Source organism: Rhinatrema bivittatum, chromosome 4, assembly GCF_901001135.1.
Source record: "Rhinatrema bivittatum chromosome 4, aRhiBiv1.1, whole genome shotgun sequence".
Lineage (NCBI taxonomy): Eukaryota > Metazoa > Chordata > Amphibia > Gymnophiona > Rhinatrematidae > Rhinatrema > Rhinatrema bivittatum.
The window spans coordinates 342,140,668-342,157,834 of NC_042618.1; the positions used below are offsets into that span (position 1 = coordinate 342,140,668).

The window sequence follows — 17,167 nt, forward strand, 5'->3', positions numbered from 1 at the left end:
CAAGTTTGTATAGTACTTCTAACCAAAGCGCATTTCCTTTTCGTCCACCAGATCAGTCCAGACAGTTGGAGTTTTTCTCCCCTACCAGCAGATGGAGATAGAAAACAAAAGCTATGCTTAGTATTTAACAAAAGTATGCCACTTGCAGTCTTTCAGTAATTCTCTGTCTCCAGCAGATGATAAAGATGTTGAACCTGCAGTCAGCAATTCTGGTGGACGAATTGCTCCTGGGAGTGGGCAAGTCCTAACTGAGGGCTATCCTTCCAATTGAATAGGGATGAGCAGGGGGTCGGTGACCCTTGGTGACTTGAGTCCTGGCAGTGAGAAGGGTCTGATAGCCGGTGGTCTGGCACCCTCAGTCCTGGTCCTCTCTGTTCTCTCTTATGGCTACTCCTTTCTTGGATTCAGCAGTACTTCTTGCAAGAAAGTATATCTTACTTTCTTTTCTCCTGACAGGGCTGCTTCTGTTTAAAGTTAAAAAAAACAACCCAGTGGCACAGAGGAAGGAGTTGTTTGGTAGTGGAACTGCCTTTACTGCTTGGTGGCAGGGGTCCTGTGGTATGGGACCATTTTCCCAAAATTTGATTTTCGCTACAAGAAGGAGAGTGGGTGAGTGCTGAATTATTCTTTTTATTACCTGTACTTCAGCACAGCACTAGCATCGTGGCCGCAGGGCCAAAGTGCAGGAAAATTATGTCCCATGCATAGAGGCCACTGATTCATGCCTCCAGCTTGGGCAGATCTTGTACCAAATGTGCATAGGGGCTTTTGGGAGAGTCCCTCTTGGGTGCTAAGCCTAAAAAGGTTATGGCCAGGAAACAGGGGCTTGCTGCAGATCCTGAGATAGCAAGCGATCCAGGCAGCATGGTAGCAGTGGCCATTTAATTGCTTCCAAGGTGGAGGGAAAGTGGAGGTACTACTTCAAAGTTCCCTCCGGTTTTGACTTATGTGGAAGACAATTTGATCGTGTCACAGGAGCGAGGACTTGGAAGCTCTGCTCTTCAAGAATGGTGGAAGCAGACCCCAGCAGAGCCTTTTTTCATTGGAATTTGTGGTGCTCAGTCATAGGGTTTGTTGGGTTTTTTTTTTTTAAAGAAAAAGAAGGGTCTAGTTCTCCTAATGCTGGGACACTAAGGACTTTTTTGGGGGCTTGCTCCTTTCAGATGAACTGAACCAAATCACTTTGAACCTGGAAGATGTAGTAGGCCAGATTGACAAACTAAAGAGTAGCAAATCACCTGGACCAGATGGTATGCATCCTAGGGTTCTGAAGGAACTAAAAAATGAAATTTTAGATCTATTAGTTAAAATTTGTAACCTATCACTAAAATCATCCATTGTACCTGAAGACTGGAGGGTGGCCAATGTAACACCAATATTTAAAAAGGGCTCCAGGGGTGATCCGGGAAACTATAGACCAGTGAGCCTGACTTCAGTGCTGGGAAAAATAATGGAAACTATTCTAAAGATCAAAATGAAAGAGCATATAGAAAGACATGGTTTAATGGAACACAGTCAACATGGATTTACCCAAGGGAAGTCTTGCCTCACAAATCTGCTTCATTTTTTTGAAGGGGTTAATAAACATGTGGATAAAGGTGAACAAGTAGTTGTAGTGTGTTTGGATTTTCAGAAGGCATTTGACAAAGTCTCTCATGAGAGGCTTCTAAGAAAACTAAAAAGTCATGGGATAGGAGGCGATGTCCTTTCGTGGATTACAAACTGGTTAAAAGACAGGAAACAGAGAGAGTAAGATTAAATGGTCAATTTTCTCAGTGGAAAAGGTAAACAGTGGAGTGCCTCGGATCTGTACTTGGACCGGTGCTTTTCAATATAATTATAAATGATCTGAAAAGGAATACGACGAGTGAGGTCATCAAATTTGCAGATGATACAAAATTATTCAGAGTAGTTAAATCACAAGCGGATTGTGATACATTGCAGGAGGACCTTGCAAGACTGGAAGATTGGGCATCCAAATGTCAGATGAAATTTAATGTGGACAGGTGCAAGGTGTTGCATATAGGGAAAAATAAACCTTGTGTAGTTTCACGATGTTAGGTTCCATATTAGGAGCTACCACCCAGGTAAACGATCTAGGCATCATAGTGGATAATATTTTGAAATAGTCGGCTTAATGTGCTGCAGCAGTCAAAAAAGCAAACAGAATGTTAGGAATTATTAAGAAGGGAATGGTTAACAAAACGGAAAATGTCATAATGCCTCTGTATCGCTCCATGGTGAGACCACACCTGTTGCGCAGGAGGTGGACCCTTGGGCCAAGGTGGGGTTGACACAACCGTAGGAAGGATCCTACAGGTCCCAACTGTCGGCAGGCAGAGTGGGCTGAAGGACGGAGGCCGGCTGGCGCTTCATCAATACCAGCCCCCCGCGGATTGAGCCTTTGGGTGCCGGGGCCGGCTGGACTTAGGTGGGCCTCCATATGTCGTCAATGGAAGGATCGAGGTCAGCCCAGAGGCAGCAACAGAGGAGGGAAGAAGTCTGTACTGGACAAGGCGGCGTCCTGGAGACCCGGGCGCCAAGTAGAACCAAAGTCAGACAGGGGGCGCCCGAGCAAGAACAGGCCGAAGCCTGAATAGGCCAAGTCCAGGACTTAGACTGAAGAGGCGTCCTAGGGCAAGCTGGAGTCAGGGCCGGCGGCAATCTGGAAGCAGTGTCAAGCAAGGCGGAGGTCTGGACGAGGAGAGAGTCAAGAACGTAGTCAAGCAATGTAGAAGTCTGGGTCTGGAGAGAGTCAAGAACGTAGTTAAGCAATGTAGAAGTCTGGGTCTGGAGAGAGGCAACAGATTAGTCAGGCAATGCAGAGGTCTGGGTCTGGAGAGAGGCAACGGAGTAGTCAGGCAATGCAGAGGTCTGGGTCTGGAGAGAGGCAACGGCGTAGTCAGGCAAAGCAGAGGTATGGACTTGGAAAGAGTCAACGGCGTGGTCAGGCAAAGCGGAAGTCAAAGTCCGAGGAGGCAATCCAAGGATAGGTTGAGGATCAGGAACGAGGAAACTGGAAACAGGAGTCAATGAGGAACAGGAACAAAGGAGAAACACCAGGAGGCAACGAGTACACGACCAGCGTGGAGACTTGTTGCAAAGGCAATCCTAGGGAGCAGAGCCCAGGCTTAAGTACCGGAGCTCCACTGACGTCATCAAAAAAGATATAGTTGCGATGGAGAAGGTACAGAGAAGGGCGACCAAAATGATAAAGGGAATGGAACAGCTCCCCTATGAGGAAAGACTAAAGAGGCTAGGACTTTTCAGCTTGGAGAAGAGACAGCTGAGGGGTCCACCCTTCGTTGGATCACATCGAGGGATGCTTGACCCAATTTTACTGGTTGTAGGTCCATAAAAATATGGCTTAGTGGAGATCTTTCCTTTATAAGAAACATTTCTGCCTTAGAATTTCTTCTCCCGATAATTGACACATTCATGATTTCCTCCTGTTCTTCCCTTCTTAAGCGACAAGCGATGAAGTGGCCTCTATATTGCCGCTTTCAGTCTACAGCAGTGCTTCTGACCCCAGGAGGAGAATGGGGTCGAGGGCGCTATTCCATTTATTTTGTAGTACAAAAAAATGTAAATGCATCCTTGAAGGTGCCCCATTTTTTGCCTAGACACTCTCCAGATAGTGATTGTGGCAGTAAGGAAGGGGGAGTTTCTGGCATCCCTAGATCTTTTGGAGGCACTTTTGCACATACTGTTCTGGAAGGGTAATCTAAGATTTCTCCGATTTGTGGTTCTCGGAGGTCACCCAGTTTCGGGCTCTGCCATTCAGTTTGATGATGGCTCCTCACACCTATTCAAAGGTCATGGTTATAGTTGCAGTGGCTCTGTGAAAAGGAGTTATATAATCCCTTATCTGGAAGATTAGCTGAGCTGAGCAAACTTGAGGGAATATTGTCAGCACATGATTGGCATTGTGGTTCACCTATTACAAGGTCTCGGCTGGGTTATAAATTTCCCAAAAGCAAGTTTTATCTTTCTCAGGTTTTGGCGTTTGAATGCTTGTTACGAAACAGAAGAAGGAAAAGTTTTTTTGTTTGTTTGTTTTCCTTAAAATAGAAAGAAAAGTGAAGCTTCAGGCATGAATTGGCAGATTGCTGCAAATGGGGGGTATCCTAGGGCCTGGGATTACCTCCAAGTTCTAGGCTTGATGGCTTCAACATTAGATCTGATTCCTTGGGCAACTGCTCACATGCGGCCATTACAGAAGGCTTTTCTGTCTAGATGGAATCTGCAGTCACAAGATTACAAAGTTACGTTGCCTTTCAGGGGTAGGCAAAGTTAAGTTTGCCCTGGTGGCTCTCTGAATTTGTCTGAGGGAACAGATTTGGGGATTCCGGACTGGAAAATTTGTATCTACAGATGTCAGCCTAAAAGGGCCGGGGAGCTGTTTGTCCAGTATAGATGTTTTAAAGTCTTTGGATTGTAGTGGAGGTGTCCTGGGTCATCAGTCATCTGAAGATGAGGGCATTCAGAAGAGCACTAATGGTCTTTCTTCCCCTTCTCAAGGAACGGACAGTGAGGGTTCTATCAGCCTATGTGATGGCTGTGGTGTATGTGAACAAATGAGGGGGAACCAGAGTCAGATGGTGGCATTGGAAGAGATTTTGGTTGTTCTGATGGGTGGAACACCATCTGAATTCAGTAGGCTTTCTGCATCTCTGGGGTGGTCATTGTGCAGGTGGATGTTTTGAACAGGCACATGTTGGACACTAGGGAATACTGTCAGGGCAAGAGTTTGCGATCATCAGCTCTAGGTGGGAGATGCCTCACGTGGATTTTATGGCAACAAAGTAAAATTCAAGTTCCCTGTATGTACCCGAATCAGTCCAGAGTCCTGGGTTTATTCATCTTGCCAGCAGATGGAGACAGAGAAAGTAAAACTGACACTGCTTTATATATACCCTGATGCCACCTGCAGTTCCTCAGTATTTCTCTGTCTCAAACAGATTGTGGCTGATGCATAAACACTGCAGTTTTTTCCAGTGCACCCAGTATCTTTTTTCCTAACTTTTCTTCTGTTGAGCCATACTCCCAGGGGTCGGGGTTCCTAGAAAGCGATCCCTACCTTTCTTGGTTGAGTCAGACGGGCTGGGAGTTGGTGACCCTTTTGTGCGCCCAGTTCAGGGTACTGTGGTGTGCACATCTGGTGGTCCAGATCCCTCCCCTTCACGAGGCCACTTAAGTGACTGTTTTTCTTTGGCTCACTTTACTCACTTTTCCTCTCGTTTTTTTAACTTGCTGAATTGAGTTGGACAGCTCTCTTCAGTGTTAGGAGTAGGAAACTTCGGTGAGGCTGCTTTAAAAAAAAAAAAAGAAACTGAGGCATGGGAAGCACAGCGGTGAGGACGCCCCCCCTCACAAGGGTGTTTTCTTCTCAGGGGTGTATGATTTTTTTTGTTTTCGGTCGGGGGTTCTTTCTTATCATGCGGCCTGATGGTAAGAGAGTCAGCCTGCTGTGGTTTGGAGCGGCTCCCGTGCGCTTGAATTGCCGTGGTTTGTGTGCGGCCTGTATTTCGGGGGGGAAGGTGCCCTCCAAACTCCCACCACCCGCGAAATGGAGGAGAATCGCGACCGCACCGGCTCCTGCACTTCTGGATGGCTCAGCCCGTGTACAGCTCCCTGCTCCTATAACTGTGAGAACGGTGGCCATCTTGGAATCCCCAGCGATCAGGCCCGCGCTATCGGGGCCCAATGGGGATTTTCCTCCGGCGTTTTCCCTGGTTCACCCGGGTCCTGTTGGGGACAGGGGGTCTCTGAGGGACCTCTAGGAGAGAGTCCTCCATCTGTGGGAGAGGACATGTGGCGGCCACAATCTATCACTGCGGCTCCGCGCCCCTTCTCGCCCAAATTCATTCTGCTTCTGCACAAGGCCTATTTGGTGCAGCAGGAGGGGCTTGAGCTCCAGCAGGGGGGGGGGGGGTCAAGGCCTTCCTGTTTTATGTCCAGAATCGAGATCTGGGCCGGTCGGTTCTGGGACATCGTGGGGCACGTCAGCCACCAGGGTCATGCGTTCGGCTTGTACAGCTCCACAGGGTGATGTCTCAGACCCGGGTGAAGTGCTCTCAGGAGAGCAAGAGGTGGATCCGGTGACTGCGGACATGATGCAGAGAGATGATGCGGACACAGTACCCATGGCCGAGGGGGGATGATCGCAGGATACTCCGCCTGTTCCATAGGGAGGAACTTGCCCCTCTTATTCCCCAACTTCTAGAGGAGCTGGGGCTACAGCCGCCACTTGAGGGCTCTCACAAAGATAGGACGGATCCGGTCCTGGAAGGCATAAGGAGTCGTCCTTCCGGTTTCTGATTCATGCTTCCATACAGAAGATGGTGGACCAAGAATGGGGTGCTCCGGATGCCAGATTATGAGTAGGCAGAGCAATGGCGAAGCTTTATACCTTGCCAGATCAGACCTTGGAGCTCTTTGCGCTTACCAAGGTGGATGCGCCAGTCTCGGCTGTCACAAAGAAGACGACCATTCCAGTTGCGGGAGTAGCAGCACTGAAGGATGTTCAGGACCGCAAGCTGGAGGTCCATCTCAAATGAATTTTTGAAGTTTCGGCTTTGAGCCTCCGGGCTGCCATTTGTTCCAGCGTCATGCAGAGAGTTTGCTTATGCTGGGTCCAGAAGGGACAGGTGACCGCGGGTGCTCAAAGGACTCAGGCGGAGCAGTTAGAAGCTTCTATAGCTTATGTAGCGGATGCCTTGTATGATTTGGTGTGGACCTCTTCCCGTATTATGGGGGCTGCGGTAGCCACACGGCGTCTTTTGTGGCTCCGTAACTGGTCAGCGGACGTTTCTTCTAAGTGTCAGCTGGCTTTTCTACCTTTCAAGGGCTGCCTCTTATTTGGGGAGGAGCTGGAACAACTAGTGAAGCAATTAGGTGACAGTAAAGTGCATAAATTGCCTGAGGACAAGCCGAGGAGCAAGCTTAACTTTCCATCGTGCCTCTGTTTTCGGGTCAAAAGGAGATCTTGTCAGCCGAGGGTGGTGCAGAGACCTTTTTCTTCTCACGGTCAGGGCTGGGGGCAGTCCTTTCGAGGTGGACGTTGGCCCTTTAGAACCCCCGTCAGTGGAGGATCCTCGGGATCCAAATCTGCACAATGAGGCGAGGCCAGCCCATTCCATCGTTTTTATGAGTTTAATAAGAAACGGTTACGCATTAAAATTTGCCCGTCCCGTGCACGACCTGTTTCTGGTCTCCCCCTGCAGCTCATTGCAAAAGTGCCAAGTGGTGAGGGAGACTCTAGACAAGATATAGCGCTTGGGGGGCCGTGGTCCAGTGGCTCAGGACAAAATCCGAACATCTGATATTCCATTACTTTGTCATCCAAAGAAGGAGGGAACCTTTTGCCCCATTCTGGACTTGAAGCGAGTGAATGCGGTGTTGAAAATTCCCCGGTTTCGCATGGAAACATTGAGGTCGGTGATAGCAGCTGTATGCACTCGGGAGCTCCTGGCATCTTGGGCCAGTGAGGCTTTCACACGAACATCATGAACTCTGTAGCCAACAAAATATGCCCCCTGACAGCTAAAGTAATAAACCCCGACCTTAAGAACAAAAATCCATGGTTCTTGCCTGAACTAAAGAAACTAAAACAAGAGCTTAGACACAAAGAACATAAATGGCGCAATGACCCCTCCCCCAACTCGCTGTCTATCTATAAATCCTCCTTACACAACTATAGGACTACCATTCTCCAAGCAAAAAGAGATTTCTACGCCCGCAAAATCCACAACTTTCACTTTGCCGCGAAGGCCCTATTCTCATATGTCTCAGAACTTCTAAATCCTCCGCCCCCCCACCATCCCCGACAACCAAGCCCAAGCAAAGTCCAACGAACTCGCAACCTTCTACCAGAAAAAAATCATCAACCTCTTAGCCCTCCTCATTTCCACTAATTCCTCGTCCCCACCCCCTTACACCATCACCATCGACCCGAGATCCAACTTAGATTCCTTCGAACTCACTTCATCCCTTGAAATTGAATCCATCCTCAAAAACATGAAACCCTCCTCCCATCCTTCCGACCTCATCCCGACAAAACTACTCTCCATTCCAAACACCATCTCCAAGCCCTTGGCTGAAATTATAAACTGCTCCCTGTCTCAAGGAATAGTCCCTGACACACTGAAACTCGCCACCCTTAAACCTCTACTGAAGAAACCTAAACTCGACCCAGGAGATCCCTCTAACTTCCATCCCATTTCCAACCTGCCATTTATCGCCAAACTCATGGAGAGAATAGTTTACACCCAACTCTCTGACTATCTAGACAAACACAAAATTCCTGCTCAGTTTGGTTTCCGTAAATTCCTAAACACAGATAAACACGGATAACCTCCTCATGGGATTAGACAAATGACAATCCTATGTACTGGCACTGCTTGATATCTCCGCCGCGTTTGACACCGTGAATCACTCCATCCTCCTAAACCGCCTCTCAGACATAAGTATCTCAGGAACAGTCCTCAGATGGTTTGAGTCTTTCCTCAGCAACAGATATTATAAGGTCAGAATAAGCAACAAAGAATCCCCTCCCATCAGCTCAACACTTGGAGTACCCCAAAGCTCTTCCCTCTCCCCTACCCTCTTTAATATCTATCTCCTACCCCTCTGCCAGTTCCTCGCAAAACTAAATCTAACTCATTTCTTATACGCCGAAGATGTACAGATACGGATTCCCATAATAGAATCCCTCCCCAAAACCCTCAAGTTCTGGGACAGCTGCCTTCACTCCATCAACCTCCTCCTCACCAGTCTCAACCTCGTCCTCAACACAGCTAAGACTGAACTCCTCCTCATTTCCCCGGATCACAATAACCTTTCCCTCCCTGGCCCCTCAACTACCACAGCTGCCCAAGCGAGAGACCTCGGCGTTATACTGGACAACCGACTGAACTTAAAAAAATTTGCTAACAACACAACTAAAGACTGCTTCTACAAACTTCAAATTCTGAAAAGACTTAGACCCCTCCTCCACTTCTATGACTTTTGGACGGTCCTCCAAGTTACCCTTTTCTCTAAAATCGACTACTGCAACTCCCTCCTTCTTGGCCTCCCCGCAACTACCACAAAACCTCTAAGATGCTCCAGAATGCTGCTGCCAGAATCCTAACCAACTCCAGCCGAGGAGATCACATCACGCCCATCCTCAGGAATCTCCATTGGCTCCCTATAAGCTTTAGAATCCTTCATAAGTCACTCACTGTTATTCACAAGACCATCCACAATCAACACTCTCTCGAGCTAAAAATACCGCTATGACTCCATACTTCAAAAAGACCGATTAGAGCGGCCTACAAAGGAACCCTACATGCTCCCCCTTCCAAATCCACCCTTGACACCTCCACTAGGGAACATGCCTTCTCCGCAGCTGGGCCATCTCTATGGAACGCAATGCCACCAGACCTATGCCAGGAACACTGCCCGCTGACCTTTAAGAAAAAACTTAAGACCTGGCTGTTCAAACAAGCCTATCCTTAACCTTATAATCTGTGATGCTTCAATCAGTATTTTTAATGTATATATTTTATATATATCTATCGTTGTTATAACAAACATCTTTCATATAATACTACTATTGTTCCTTCTCTCCTTACTCTCTTCCACTCTCCAAGCTCCAGTAACCCTCGTTCATTGTAACTCACCTCTTCTCTTAACTCTCAGTAGCCTCAAAGCTACGATTAAGTTAATGCTAATTTTACCCTTGTTCGTCGCGAACCGATGTGATATGACATGTCATGAACGTCGGCATAGAAAAGAATTAAATAAGTAAATCTCTGGACTTGACGAAGTGTACCTACATATTCCAGTTCGACAAGATCATCAATGATACCTGAGGTTCATGCTCTTGGGGCAGCACTTTCAGTTTCAGGCGCTTCCGTTTCAGCTGGCCACGGCACCCTGTACCTTCACCAAAGTCATGGTTGTCGTGGTGCTGACTTTGCGAATTCCACACACCTTATTCCCCTGTACGCCACTACCAAGCATATAGTGAATACACTAATACATTTAAAGGATGCTAATTAGACACATTCCTACTCCCATAGCAACCTAAAGCTTAACTAGGAACTGAACAAATTTGAGATGAAGGCAGTAGTCCAGCAGCAAGAGGGGGGCCTTCCCAGTCTTTTGCATCGAGTGTACCATGTATGATTTTTTACCCGCCGGTGAGAAGTTGTATGTGTGCATCCGAGGCAAAAGAGCTCCTGTATCTCAGAGAACGAGTCCGATCTCTGGAGGCTAGAGTGGCAGACCTGGAGGAGCTGAGGCAGACAGAGAGGTATATAGATGAGACCTTCAGGGACATAGTAGCCAAGTCCCAACTTCAGACTGGCAGCCCTGATGCTGCCTTGGAGGAAGAAGATCTCATGATCGGAGAGCATCAACTTGGTTCTGCTTGAAAGGATCCTGTAGCAAGGACTTTCTCTCCAGGTGGTACATTGTCCTTTCGCACCGAGGCTGTGTCTCCAAGGCCTACTGCCCAGGAGGGAAGGGTTAGGTCGGCCATCATAGTTGGTGATTCGATTATTAGGAATGTAGAGAGCCGGGTGGCTGGTGGGCATGAGGATTGCCTGCTAACATGCCTACCTGGTGCAAATTTGGTGGACCTAACGCATCATCTAGAAAGGATTTTAGATAGTGCTGGGGAGGAGCCGGCTGTTGTGGTACATGTGGGCACCAACGACATAGGAAAATGTGGGAGGGAGGTTGTGGAAGCCAAATTTAGGCTCTTAGGTAGAAAGCTTAAATCCAGAACCTCTAGGGTAGCATTCTCTGAAATGCTCCCTGTTCCATGCGCAGGTCCCCAGAGGCAGGGAGAGCTTCAGAGGCGCAATGCGTGGATGAAACGATGGTGCAAGGAAGAGGGAATCAGTTATAAAGAACTGGGGAACCTTTTGGGGAAGGGGGAGTCTTTTCCGAAGGGATGGGCTCCACCTTAACCAGGGTGGAACAAGACTGCTGACAGTAACCTTTGAAAAGGAGATAGAGCAGCTTTTAAATTAGAACAAAGGGGAAAGCCGACAGTTGCTAAGCAACGCATGGTTCGGAGGGAGGTATCTTCAAAGGAAACTAATGATGCATTAGAATTAGGGCATCCCAAAAGTGAGGTTTCAATAATAAGAAAAGTAGTTCAAGTGCCTGTAACTAAAAATTCACCTGAGCTAAAAAAAATTCTAATTTATCTCTATCAATTAAAAAGCAGAATGAAAATACAAACAAAAAACACACTTTGAAATGTTTGTATGCTAATGCCGTTACCAGCAGTTACCATCAGCGAAGGGAGGCCTGCGCAGTTGGCGCCCAGACCCGTCGGGGTAAGGCCTGTTTATTTTCCCTTCCCCCCGGCGAGCCTGAACGCCGACCTCGAAGCCAAAGCAGCAGCCCCACGGACCTAAGACCCTCCCACCAGCCAGATTGGCCAATCGCAAAGCTGCAGAGGGAGTTTTAAAAAATCATATCCCTCCGGCACCGCGCCTGTGTGTGTGTTTCTTCTTACCTGAAACAGCAGTTACCATCAGCGAAGGGAGGCCTGCGCAGTCGGCGCCCAGACCCGTCGGGGTAAGGCCTGTTTATTTTCCCTTCCCCCCGGCGAGCCTGAACGCCGACCTCGAAGCCAAAGCAGCAGCCCCACGGACCTAAGACCCTCCCACCAGCCAGATCGGCCAATCCCAAAGCTGCAGAGGGAGTTTTAAAGAGCTAATTGGATCTAATAGGAGCCAGCCCAGTGGGGCTTTAAATTCTCTTCAGCCCGGCGCCGTGCGCCGAGCGTCGCACGCCGAAGGAGCGCAACAAAGGGGCCTGCCCCTTTGTCTCGCCCCTTCGGCGCAGCCCCGAGGGAGCCCCGATTCCCCACACGGTCGGTTCCTCCTCAGCTGCCTACCTTTTTCAACTCCGTCAGCATAACAGTGTCACTAGCAACTGTATGAAGTCGCAGAGCACAAACATCAAAGACAACCACAGTAATCTTCAATCACTATCCACCCGCAACAGAACCTATCAAACCACCTCTAGATAGACGCGCCCAAGTTGTTTACTCTAGACCTGCGCTAATCACATCAACGTCACACCGAGAGCCCGTGGAATAGCCAGAGTTGACAGCAGATCCTACAAAGGGACTTATTAGATCATACAAAAGAAAATTAAAAAACAAAAAAAAAACAAAATTTGTATTGTTTGCACTCGCCCAGCTTTCTTCTAACTGTTTTCGACCAGCATTCGTCCAGTATTCTTCTTTGTGAGCCCCTTTATGCAGCCCCCTTCCGACTCCACACGCCCGCGGCTCAAACAACACTTTTCAACTAACTCATCGGAAAGTGAAGCCTGGAAACAACAACCGCTCAGGACCCTTAACTAATTCACATCTCTGCACTCACAACAAGACCTGAGTAACACAATTATGATGACCCAACATATTCCCATCAGATATCACCGCCACCTCTTCAACATGCTTCCAGCTCAATCCCCTCCAGCAAGAATTCCCAGTTCTCTCATCCCTATCCTGATCACTCCCTTGTCTCAGCTCCTAGGTCTAACTCTTCTCTCAGTGACCCTATTTAATTCTCAATCCTTGACAAAAAAGACTCATATCCTCAACGACTATCTCTTAGACTGTAACCCTGACGTTTGCGCCATCACAAAAACACACACTAAAAAACACAGATATAGCGCTATCAATCAATTACCTACCCACAAATACGACTTTTTCTCTATCCATAGACACAAAAAACGAGGGGGCGGCCTGTTACTAGCCACCAAGAAAGAACTCAGTCTAACATCTCATACAATCAAGACAGAATCCAAACTAGAACTAGGTTTATTCAAATCTAATTATCTGCAAGTCTTACTAGTTTATGCCCCCCCAGGAGTATTGGAAGCAGACGCCTCCCCCCTTATTGAAACCATCGTTAAACATATCAACACTGACTCTCCTACCATAATCCTGGGAGACTTTAACATACACTTTGAAGCCACTCACCATGCACCCAACTGTGAAGCCCTTCTCACCGCCCTCAATGCAATGGGATTCACCCAGATCGTCAACGGACCCACACATAAAGCAGGACACACCTTGGACCTTATCTTTATCAACTCTAATTTCTCCATTACCAAGGATCCGGCTTGTACACCCATCCCCTGGTCAGACCACTATCTGATAACAACCACCCTCACTTCAAAAAAACAGACACCCACCACCCAACACCTCTCCTCCATTCACTTCAGGAAATCATGTGCTTCCGACACACTCAGCGAACAGCTCACTAAGGATCTCAAAAATATAGATCTATCCAACCCCAACACAGCGGTGCTCTCCTGGCACAAGATCACTGAAGCTGTAGCAAATAAGCACTGCCCATCTATCTCGAAAAGAATTAATCCTTTAAAAAAAGGAAATCAACCTTGGTTCTCCAATGAACTCAAACAGATAAAACAAGAACTACGTCATAAGGAAAACAAATGGCGTAAAGCCCCTTCCCCCTCTACACTTTCATCATACAAAGGAACCTTACATCATTACAGGTCATCAATTTTAAAATAAAAAAAAGTTTTTTACGCCAATAAAATCCATGATCTCCAATATGACGCGAAGGCTCTCTTCTCTTATGTGTCTCAAATCACAAAGTCACTACCACCACCGATCCCAGACGAACAAGCTCAATCCAAGGCAAACGAGCTAGCCATTTTCTTTCAGCAGAAGATATCAAACACACTCTCACTCCTTCCACCCAATAACAACACCCTCGCTTCATTTACCAATACCCATATGCTTAAGGGAGCCAAATTAGACAACTTCGAATTAACTTCATCTAAAGAGATCGAATCCATTCTCAAGAAGCAGAAATCATCCAGCCACCCCACAGACAACCTACCAACCAAGCTACTCCTACTCATACCAAACACAATCTCCGGACCACTGGCCAACATCATAAACTGCTGCTTAACCCAAGGTTTGTACCCAAACTTCCTAAAAAACGCCTCTCTCAAACCCCTCATTAAGAAACACAACTTAGACCCTAGTGAACTAGCTAATTTTCGCCCTATATCGAATCTTCCATTCTTAGCCAAAATCACAGAAAAGGTGGTTAACACCCAGCTCTCAGAGTATTTAGAAGATTACAATATACTATATCCTTCACAGTATGGTTTCCGCAAATCACGCAGCACAGAAACCCTGCTCATCTCCCTAACTGACCATATTATTATGGGACTGGACAAAGGACACTCTTTTCTTCTAATCCTCTTAGACATATCAGCGGCGTTCGATACTGTCAACCACGCCATTCTCCTGAATCGTCTATTAGACATAGGCATCTCAGGACAAGTCTACAACTGGTTCAAGTCTTTCCTTAGCGATAGAAGCTTCAAGGTCAGAATAAATAATAAAGAATCACCACCAACAAATTCATCACTAGGAGTACCTCAAGGATCCTCCCTGTCCCCCATCCTTTTCAATATCTACCTCCTCCCCCTGTGCCAACTGTTAACAAGTCTCAACCTTATTCACTACATTTACGCAGATGATGTGCAGATCCTGATCCCCATAACGGAATCCATTAACAAATCACTCTCGATCTGGAACAACTGCCTACAATCTATCACTAGTCTCCTCAACAGTTTAAATTTGGTCCTCAATGCTAACAAGACTGAACTCCTCCTCATTTCCGCCAACCAAGACAACTACCAGTCACAGACCCAACATAACCACGCCCTCACTCATACTCAGGTTAGAGACCTTGGGGTAATACTTGATAACCGTCTTAACCTAAAGAGTATGATTAACACTATTACCAAAGACTGCTTCTTCAGACTACAGGTATTAAAAAGACTCAAACCTCTCTTATATTTCCACGACTTTAGGACAGTTCTTCAATCCTTGATATTTGCCAAAATAGACTACTGCAGCGCGCTCCTCACAGGACTACCCAGTTCAACCATTAAGCCACTTCAGATGATACAAAATGCTGCTGCCAGAATCCTAACAAGCACCAACCGGAGTGATCATATTACACCCATCCTCCGAAATCTACACTGGTTACCAATCAACCACAGAGTCCTTCACAAATCTTTATCATTAATACACAAATCCATCCACGATCTCCTTTATCTCGACCTTGAAATTCCATTAAAACTCCATACTTCTAATAGGCCAATGAGAGAAATATCCAAAGGAACGCTACAAGCCCCTCCAACCAAAGCCACGCGACTCATTGCATCCAGGGACCGAGCATTTTCGACAGCAGGCCCAGCCATCTGGAACAACCTCCCTGCTGAACTCAGGCTGGAACCTTGCCTGCTAACTTTTAAGAAAAAACTCAAAACGTGGCTGTTCCGCCTAGCCTTCCCAGAACCCTGGGATACACATTAGACGTTATCTACTCCTCTGATTACCTGGACAGCATGGATACCAACTCTAACATGTGGACTAACTCTAATCCGAACTATCTCTAGTCCGGAATTTGTTATTTCTCCTTTTAACTTAACTTTATCTTTTTTCTTCCAGCTACCTAAGCTTCCAAGTTCACGGTCCTCGTTTAATGTAACTTTGTTTCTTCCTTTACCTAGTTATTTTTTACCCCTGTTCGATGTAAACCGTCCTGATATGGTATTTAACCATGAAGGTCGGTATAGAAAAATGTTAAATAAATAAATAAATAAATAAATAATGCCAGAGGTCTGAGAAGTAAAACGGGAGAATTAGAATGTATAGCAGTGAATGATGACATAGACTTAATTGGCATCTCAGAGCATGGTGGAAGGAGGATAACCAGTGGGACAGTCCTATACCGGGGTACAAATTATATCACAATGACAGAGAGGAGCATCTGGGAGGCAGTGTGGCGCTTTATGACCGGGATGGCATAGAGTCCAACAGGATAAACATCCTACATGAGACTAAATGCACAATCAAATCTTTATGGGTAGAAATCCCTTGTGTATTGGGGAAGAGTATAGTGATAGGAGTATACTACCGTCCACCTGGCCAAGTTGGTGAGACGGACAGTGAATTGCTAAGAGAAGGTTAGGGAAGCTAACCAAATTGGGAGTGCAGTAATAATGGGAGATTTCAATTACCCCAATATTGACTGGATAAATGTATCATCGGGACATGCTAGAGAGATAAAGTTCCTGGATGGAATAAATGTTTTATGGAGCAATTGGTTCAGGAATCGACGAGAGAGGGAGCGTTTTAGATCTAATTCTCAGTGAAGCACAGGATTTGGTGAGAGAGGTAACGGTGGTGGGGCCGCTTGGCAATAGTGATCATAAAATGATCAAATTTGAATTAATTTCTGAAAGGGGACAGTAAGCAAATCCACGGCTCTAGTGCCAAACTTTCAAAAGGGAATCTTTGATAAAATGAGAAAAATAGAAAAAAACTGAAAGGAACAGCTTCAAAGGTAAAAAGTGTGCAAGAGGCGTGAACATTGTTAAAAAAATACCATCTTAGAAGCACAGTCCAGATGTATTACACATATTAAGAAAGGTGGAAGGAAGGCAAAAAGATTACCGCTATGGTGAGGTGAAAGAGGCTATTTATTAGCCAAAAGATCTTCATTCAAAATTTGGAAGAAGGATCCAACAGAAGAAAATAGGATAAAGCATAAGCGTTGGCAAGTTAAATGTAAGACATTGATAAGACAGGCTAAGAGAGAATTTGAAAAGAAGTTGGCTGTAGAGGCAAAAACTCACAGTAAAAACTTTAAAAAATATATTTGAAGCAGAAAGCCTGCGAGGGAGTCAGTTGGATCATTAGATGATTGAGGGGTTAAAGGGGCACTTAGAGAAGATAAGGCCATCATGGAAAGATTAAACAATGTATTAGCTTCGGTGTTTACTGGAGTATGTTGGGGAGATACCTGTTCCGGAAAAAGGTTTCATGGGTAATGATTCAGATGGGCTGAACCAAATCACGGTGGACCTAGAAGATGTGGTAGGCCTGATTGACAAACTGAAGAGTAGTAAGTCACCTGGCCCGGATGGTATACACCCCAGAGTTCTGAAGGAACTCAAAAATGAAATTTCAAATCAATTAGTTAAAATTTGTAACCTATCATTAAAATCATCCTTTGTACCTGCAGACTAGAGGGTGGCTAATGTAACCCAAATATTTAAAAATGGCTCCAGGGGCAATCTGGGAAACCACAGA

General features: G+C 46.3%; 1 protein-coding gene across 8 annotated transcripts in view; it reads left to right on the forward strand.

Moving 5' to 3' along the window:
* Window positions 1–17,167, forward strand: part of GGA3 (golgi associated, gamma adaptin ear containing, ARF binding protein 3) — a 238,775-nt gene that overhangs the window by 43,189 nt on the left and 178,419 nt on the right. The window lies entirely within an intron of this gene.